General features: G+C 42.7%; 1 long non-coding RNA gene across 5 annotated transcripts in view; it reads left to right on the top strand.

Moving 5' to 3' along the window:
* The window catches only part of LOC112449612 (uncharacterized), a 113,792-nt gene that overhangs the window by 41,905 nt on the left and 62,986 nt on the right, over window positions 1-8,901 (top strand). For 4 of the 5 annotated variants that reach the window (XR_009490458.1, XR_009490457.1, XR_003038209.2 and 1 more), the window contains 4 exons: window positions 188-446; window positions 5,361-5,417; window positions 7,231-7,289; window positions 8,424-8,646. This is a non-coding gene — a long non-coding RNA (uncharacterized lncRNA). The remainder of the gene's footprint in view (window positions 1-187; window positions 447-5,360; window positions 5,418-7,230; window positions 7,290-8,423; window positions 8,647-8,901) is intronic. The other variant, XR_003038211.2, reaches the window with a different exon arrangement.

Consider the following 8,901-nt stretch of genomic DNA (forward strand, 5'->3'; position numbering starts at 1 on the left):
TTACTCTAGGGAACTTTAGAGGTGCTTTGGGGAGTCATAGACTAAAATGAAGAGGAAATCGAAGTTGTGGGATGCAAGCTGGTCTCTGATAGTAGTTATGAGGGGATTGGAAGATAAATTCTCTTTATCTTATTTATAAATTCTCTTTATCTTATTTATAAAAGATAAATTCTCTTTCTCATCCTAGGTATAATATCATTTTCAAAAGTCATCTTGGAGGTTGGTTAAAGGTCAGAAGGAGAGGAGTAGGAGGAAAACGAGGATTCAGAGAAATCTGGCTGAGTTCTGACTATAGGGGACAGCATCTAACCCTTATAGTTAATCAGTATTAATCGTGTGGCAGACATTGCACCGCTGCTGCTGCTAAGTTGCTTCAGTCGTGTCCGACCCTGTGTGACCTCATAGACGGCAGCCCACCAGGCTCCCGAGTCCCTGGGATTCTCCAGGTAAGAACACTGGAGTGGGTTGCCATTTCCTTCTCCAATGCATGAAAGTGAAAAGTGAAAGTGAAGTCGCTCAGTCGTGTCCGACTCTTAGCAACCCCATGGACTGCAGCCCACCAGGCTTCTCCGTCCATGGGATATTCCAGGCACTGTGTTCTAAACATGAGAGATGGAGTTTGTTGGCTTCTACTTTTTGTTCAGTTCAGTTCAGTCGCTCAGTCGTGTCTGACTCTCTGCGACCCCATGAATCGCAGCACGCCAGGACTCCCTGTCCATCACCATCTCCTGGAGTTCACTCAGACTCACGTCCATCGAGTCAGGGATGCCATCCAGCCATCTCATCCTCTGTTGTCCCCTTTTCCTCCTGCCCCCAATCCCTCCTAGCATCAGAGTCTTTTCCAATGAGTCAACTCTTCACATGAGGTGGCCAAAGTACTGGAGTTTCAGCTTTAGCATCATTCCTTCCAAAGAACACCCAGGGCTGATCTCCTTCAGAATGGACTGGTTGGATATCCTTGCAGTCCAAGGGACTCTCAAGAGTCTTCTCCAACACCACAGTTCAAAAGCTACAATTCTTTGGCACTCAGCTTTCTTCACAGTCCAACTGTCACATCTATACATGACCACTGGAAAACCCATAGCCTTGACTAGACGGACCTTTGTTGGCAAAGTAAGGTCTCTGCTTCCAGTATGCTATCTAGGTTGGTCATAACTTTTCTTCCAAGGAGTAAGCGTCTTTTAATTTCATGGCTGCAATCACCATCTGCAGTGATTTTGGAGCCCAAAAAGTAAAGTCTGACACTGTTTCCCCATCTATTTCCCATGTAGTGATGGGACCAGATGCCATGATCTTAGTTTTCTGAATGTTGAGCTTTAAGCCAACTTTTTCACTCTCCTCTTTCACTTTCATCAAGAGGCTTTTTAGTTTCTCTTCACTTTCTGCCATAAGGGTGGTGTCATCTGCATATCTGAGGTTATTGATATTTTTCCCGGCAATCTTGATTCCAGCTTGTGCTTCTTCCAGCCCAGTGTTTCTCATGATGTACTCTGCATATAAGTTAAATAAGCAGGGTGACAATATACAGCCTTGACATACTCCTTTTCCTATTTGGAACCAGTCTGTTGTTCCATGTCCAGTTCGAACTGTTGCTTCCTGATCTGCATATAGGTTTCTTAAGAGGCAAGTCAGATGGTCTGGTATTCCCATCTCTTTCAGAATTTTCCACACTTTATTGTGATCCATACAGTCAAAGGCTTTGACATAGTCAATATAGCTGAGAAATTAATGGGAGCAGGGCCTGAAAAATTGCAAAATAGAATATAGATATCAGGCACTATAGAGGTTGACTTAAGTTGAGAAACAGCTTATCTGGAGACTAAATGCAGTTTCTCTTTTCATATCAGTCACAGAGCTGGTCACTTTGTGAACTAGCTCTTAAGCATCACTTCCATGTTGAAGGCTCCCATGGCCATTAATTCACAATTAAAAATAGACCTAGGTCCTAGTCCTTGGCATTGGCCCCATCCTCCTGCCTCTTCTCTGGACCAGTCAGGCTTTGATCTTTAACTTTTCTCCTTCTTGTGGCTCAGCTGATAAAGAATCCTCCTGCAATGCGGAAGACCTGGATTCGATCCCTGCATTTATCCCCTGGAGAAGGGAAAGGCTACCCGCTCCAGTATTTTGGCCTGGAGAGTTCCATGGACTGTATAATCCATGGGGTCCCATAGAGTAGGACACGACTGAGCGACTTTCAGTTTCACTTTCCTGCCTCTTCTCCGGACCAGTCAAGCTTTGATCTTTAACTTTTCTCCTTCAGACCCCTGACCAACCAGCCATGTCATTTGCCTGCCCACGTATCCATATATTTCCTTATATCGGGCCACATCTCTTCCAACACAAAGTGGATCGTCAGGTACATGTACTAAAGCTCTGCTCACATAGAACCTTAAGCTCCCCACTGTTCCCAGGGGGCACCCTCAGTGTGTCTTCAGGTTAGAAGTAGCCCATTTTCAGCTTCAAACCACATACCAAGCCAGCCCACATTGAACCAAGCCTGGCTATTTTCTTCCTCAGTCTGCTGGTCATATAGTATGAGCACCAGTGCAGGAGTGGTGGGCGACCTGAGGAGACGGACCGCCTCCTTAGAGAGACTACCAGAACCTCACGAATGTGTCTTCTTTGCTTGTCTTTCTCAAATGGTGTGCTCGTTGAGAGCAGAGACGGTGACTCTGAAAACCTAACCCCCAGAAGAGATCCTGACACACAGTGGGTCTTTAATAAATGCTTATTGAAATGAAGTTAATGATTAGTGGGTGACAGAGATAGGACAAAGAGCCAAGTGTACACACTTAGTTCAAGGTGTCTTCCACCACATATTCAGGAATAATCTCCCAGGAAATTCTTAGTGAAAGGGCTGAGGGGCAAAGAGGGAGATGGATATAGTGGAAAGTGAAAACGTTAGTCCTCAGTCATATCCAACTCTTTGCAACCCAATGGACTGTGGCTCCTTTGTCCATTGAATTCTCCAGGCAAGAATACTGGAGTGGGTTGCCATTCCCTTCTCCAGGGGATCTTCCTACTCAGGGATCAAACCTGGGTTTCCTCCATTGCAGGCAGATTTTTTATCATCTTAACCACAGGGAAATCTAGATACAGTAGGGGCAGGGGTGTTTCTCTGTGAGGCCTTGGTGATCATCCTAATTGATCAAATGACCTGGTTTTAACTCTGCAGCTCCTATTTCTCTCAATAATAGCTCAAATAAATGCACAGAATGACCGTAACTTCTGCTTTTTTCAGCTCTCTTTGGAACCTGATCTGTGAGAGGCTTCAAGCCCCAAAAGAACCCAAGCCAGGCCTTCCTCCTTTTCATTTTCTGTTTACTTCTTCCCTCTTTTTAAAATTTCTTCCCTTGTGAAGTATTGCTGAGAACACAAAGACTGAACAAGTTGTTACATAATTACATTAAATGCTCTTAATGTCTGCAATAGAGATTATTTGATAGTGCATAGTGAGAGGCACTAGGATTAGAGGAGTCCTCCCCAGGGAGACTTGAAGGTTAAGAAGACTTTATTAGAAGCGCAGCCACACCCTGCAGTAGGAAAGGAGTGTGGCATTTTTGAGAAAGTGCTTTAAAATAGCTGGAGTCTAGAGATGGAGGAGGAAAGATAGTGAAAGTTGTGTCTGACTCTTTGCAACCCCACAGACTGTAGCCCACCAGCCTCCTCCATCCATGGGATTTTCCAGGCAAGAATACTGGAGTGGGATCTTCCTGACCCACGGATCAAACCTGAGATGGAGGAGGAGATGTACCCAGTTACAATGGCGAGTTAGGTTGATGTCAGATCATGAAGGGCTGTTGCAAGCTGTGCGAATTTTTATCTTTGTTCTTAAGAGTGTTGAAGAGACATGAAAGTATTTTAAGGAAGAAGTTACATTTTTTAAATGTCAGATTTAGAAGTTTTTATCCTTGTAACTAGTCAGGGGAACAGACTGGAGGGAGGCTAGAGAAACTGTGGGGGGGTCAAGTTAGGTGGCTGTTGTTACAGGAACAAGATGGCTTGGATTAAGTTGGTGGCATGGGAGAAGTGGAGTGATTTGAGAGAAATAGATTCAACCTGCTAATTAATTGGAGGTAAGGCCCAGGGAGAAGGAGATGCCAGGTTTAAGTTCCAGTTTTCTGGCTTGAGTAGTTGGATGATGGTGCCAGCTACTGAGCTCAGAATGTAAGGAAAAGGAGCAGATAGAAGGACCAAAACATGATATTCTGTGTCTTGCTCATGTTTACCTGTTCCAAGGTTTGACGCATAGACAGATCTTCTTGGAGGTCATCATTAAACCACTACAGTTTCCCTAGAGAATTCCTAACGGTCTCTCAACACCCACTCAAAAGTCTTCCTGCAGTGAAACCTCTGGACCTCGTCAGACCACGAAGCCACAGAGCCTTCTCCCATCATTGGTGCCAGTGCTGTTCTTGTAGAGTTGTCTGTTACAGCACTTGCCATATTTGACTGCAATTTTTGTTTTTCTGTCAGTCTCCCTATAGGCTTTGAGCTCCATGAGAGCAGAACCTCATCTTTTTTTTTCTCCATGGTCCCAAACCAGCCATTGCATATGCTCAGTTAGTACTGAATCAGATGATAAGAGAGGGGGTGGTGGGCATTGGTGTCTAGAAGCTATGCTCTCAGGCAAGAGTTAAATGTCTTGTGTGGAAACCTCACTGGGGATGAGTCATATTTATACTGTCTTTTTGTACTCAGTACCTGAATTTGTCATTGTAGTCAGACAACCAGAGGTTTGAGAAGAGGTCTCCCTGGAATCCTCAGTGATTAACAAAAAAGCATTAGTTCATCTTCAGTCACTGTATCGCCTGAAGGAAGTCATTCATTATCATCTCAGTTTTTCTATTTAAAAAATGGAGAGAAAAAAAAAAACTTTTTTTTTTTTTAAACTTAGCTCTTTGTATCCTAAGAGCTTTATTAAACAGTCTTGACTACCTACTATATCACACAGCCAGGAAGTGACAAAGCCAGACCTTGAATCCAGAGCTATCTGATTCCAGCCACTAAACTGTATGGACTATTTTCACTCATGGTCTAGCAAACATAACAATGAAGACATCTAGTGGACGAGATAGTTGAAATGCAGCTCAAGAAGAGCAAGTAGAGACCACCAGCAGAGTCATAGATTCACATAATACAGAGTATGCTGAAGGAACAATGAGTTAAAAAAAAAAAAAAAGAAAAGAAAATCATCAGGAAATGTTCTATCCAATCAACCCTTGAATTTGGCATTTCACGTTTGTGTCTAACCGATTTGCTTGGATTCTATTTTCGAGTACCCTGGGAACACTGGGGCTTCTTGCCTTGAAGGGCATTACAATGATTTCTGGTTATGTTATTTGTTTCTCACTGTTCAGGTATGATCTGGCCATGTGCTTCTGTGGAATTATAGCATCACATCTGATTACAGGAAGGTAAGTTCTCAGTCAGGCACTGTGTACAATGAGCTCAATTTGTTTTTATTCAATAATTATTGCTTTTGATTTCTATAAGCTCAATTGTCAGACGTGACTGAGTGAGCACACACGCACCATGGCAGGAGCAGGTGATGGTACGGCAGGGCAGCAAAGGGAGGGGAGGCTATATGGGTGTATGATTTGCCTTGAAATTTGCTTTGCTTTCTGAGTTTAGGTGTCTAGTCAGTCTAAATTTCAGGGCATAATTGATGGCACCATGAGTAATAGGGAGATAATTTCTTAACACCAGCACAAAGGTATTAGCAAACAGGTAGGACAAAGATAAAGCAAAGGGGACCGAAAACAACCTCAGACTATGTCTATTTTGGAAAATTCAAGTTGCTTTGTAAAACCCCTGATGCTATGCTATGCTAAGTCACTTCAGTCGTGTCCGACTTTGTGTGACCCCATGGACGGCAGCCACCAGGCTCCCCTGTCCCTGGGATTCTCCAGGCAAGAACACTGGAGTGGGTTGCCATTTCCTTCTCCAATGCATGAAAGTGAAAAGTGAAAGCGAAGTTGCTCAGTCGTGTCCGACTCTTAGTGACCCCATGGACTGCAGCCTACCAGGCTTCTCCATCCATGGGATTTTCCAGGCAAAAGTATTGGAGTGGGGTGCCATTGCCTTCTCCGAAACCCCTGATGATATACTTTCAATTTTAGGCTAGAATAACCTCCTAAAGGGCTTCCCTGAGAGTTCAGTTGGTAAAGAATCCACCTGCAATGCAGGAGACCCCAGTTCAATTCCTGGGTCAGAAAGATCTGCTGGAGAAGGATTAGACTACCCACTCCAATATTCTTGGGCTTCCCTGATAGCTCAGTTGGTAAAGAATCTGCCTGCAATGCAGGAGACCCTGGTTTGCTTCCTGGGTTGGGAAGATCCACTGGAGAAAGGATAGGCTACCCACTCCATTATACTTAGGCTTCCCTTGTGGCTCAGCTGGTAAAGAATCCACCTGCAATGTGGGAGACCTGGGTTCAATCCCTGGGTTGGAAGAATACCCTGGAGAAGGGAAATACCCACTCCAGTATTCTGACCTGGAGAATTCCTTGGGGTAGCAAAGAGTCAGAGATGACTGAGTGACTTTCACTTCACTCTCCTAAAAGTGAAAGCAATAAAAGTCAATAGAGTCATAGATTTTGAAAGGAAAAAATGTTTATTTATTGACTTCTCCAAAAATCATACAAGTATTTTGGAATGTGTTCTGAGATTGTCACTGTATATGACACTTTGAATACATTGTATTCAAATGTATGGGAAGGCATTTGAAAATATGTACAAATGCATGTAGAAAAAGGTGGGTCTCTGCTTCTGGGGAGTGTTTACAATGTGGTTTTTTTTGCACATTCTGATACTTTAAAATTGAGGTAGTATTAATAATATACATACATGGGCTTTCCTGGTGACTCAGCCTTAAAGAATCCACCTGCAATGCAGGAGAAGCAGATTCAATCCCTGGGTCAGGAAGGTCCCCTGGAGGAGGACATGGCAACCCACTCCAGTATTCTTGCCTAGGAAATCCCATGGACAGAGGAGCCTGGTGGGCTACACTCCATGGGGTCAGGAGAATATATATTGGACAGTATCAACAGCAGATGTTTGTGAAAGCTGGAGCACTGGAATTGGAAACTGGATCTGTTTGATACAAAGAACGATGACCTTTCCATTATTCTGGGCTGCCCACAGTAACTGGATCCCCTAAGATTAACTATCTACTCTAGAGTTGGACACTCCTGTAGCTATACCTCCTGATTATTTTTCCTTTCGTAGAATAACAAACACACCAAATCACCCGGACCAGGTTATGAATCTGCCCCCAGAAAATCCAGGTCAGTACCTTTGTAGGATGACACAGAGCCATCACTTATAAACCTAGGTAGGTGAGTAAATCTTGCCTATTTCTTTCTCAGCAGTTAATGACTAACCAAGCAGCATCCCCAACCAAATGTTGGTGTGACACTCCCTGTCTTTCAGGATTCTCAGGGACTTAAGGGTACGCACAGGATCAGAAGAAATGAATGTATAGTGCAGACTTTTTTATCCTACACTGTAATTTTCATTTATTTATTTATTCACTCATTTATTCAGCTAGTGTATATGGAGCACATATTATGAACCAGAAATGGCTCACATTTATTCAGCTAAATTAACATCAAAGCAACATTATATAAAATCATAGTATATAAAAATTAATTTTAATATATACTTTTAATGACATAATATACTTTATAATGAGGCTTCCCTGGTGGCTCAGACGGTAAAGCATCTGCCTGCAATGCGGGAGACCCAGGTTCGATTCCTGGGTTGGGAAGATCCCCTGGAGAAGGAAATGGCAATCCACTCCAGCACTCTTGCCTGGGAGATCCCATGGATGGAGGAGCCTGATAGGCTACATATTATGAACCAGAAATGGCTCACATTTATTCAGATAAATTAACATTAAGGCAACATTATATAAAATCATACTATATAAAAATTAATTTTAATATATACTTTTAATGACATAATATACTTTATAATAGTTATATAATATTTACCTATATACTTAGCTTCTTATAAACAAGCATTGACTTTAAGCTATACTCATTGCTAATACACAGGTGGCATGTACACACTTTATCACTAAATGTATTTTTATTATTATCTCCATCTTACAGACAAGGACACTGAGGTTCATGGACTGTAAGTGGATTTCCTGATCAAGCTATTATTGGCGACTAAATTCAGTCCTTTATTTTTTTTTTTTACTAAAGTTTGTCAGTCATATCCTTATCTAAGGTCTATAAAGTTTAACACTGAACAAAACCCTAGAGCTGTCTAATTCTAAAACAGCCCTAAAAATGCCCTTCAGTCAAGAAGTGGCCGTCCAGTCTCCAAGTTCAGTCTGTTGTATAATTCTCCTTCTCTCTCCCTCATTTATTCTTTTCTTTCTTTTCCTCTTTCCTCTTACTCTAACTTCCTAGGTGGCACAGTGGTAAAGAAGCCACCTCCAAATACAGGAGACACAAGAGACAGGGGTTTGATCCCTGGGTCGGGAAGATCCCCTGGAGGAGTAAGTGTCGACCCTCTCCAGTATTCTTGCCTGAGAAATCCCATGGACAGAGGAGACTGGCAGGCTATCGTCCATAGCGTCTCAAAGAGTCAGACACGACTGAAGCAACTTTGCATGCACACACACTCTAGCAGGTTTGTTGATATTCAGAGTCCCCAGAAGTTCCAAGGCAGATTTTATTTCTGTTAATGAAGCAGTCTGGAGTTTGAAATGATTTAAAAGATAGCTGGCATCTTGCACAGAGAGTGTAAGAGGATAAAAACATCTGGGATGTGTCTATACGAAAAGGGAAACACTCGGTTTTGATTTCAAGTTCACTGTGTTTAAGGAGGACAGTAGTTGTCAAACATCCACTTCCTGTCATTAGCTGTTGTTGCCCAGTGACATAA

This window comes from Bos taurus, chromosome 14 (genome assembly GCF_002263795.3).
Source record: "Bos taurus isolate L1 Dominette 01449 registration number 42190680 breed Hereford chromosome 14, ARS-UCD2.0, whole genome shotgun sequence".
Classification (NCBI taxonomy): Eukaryota; Metazoa; Chordata; class Mammalia; order Artiodactyla; family Bovidae; genus Bos; species Bos taurus.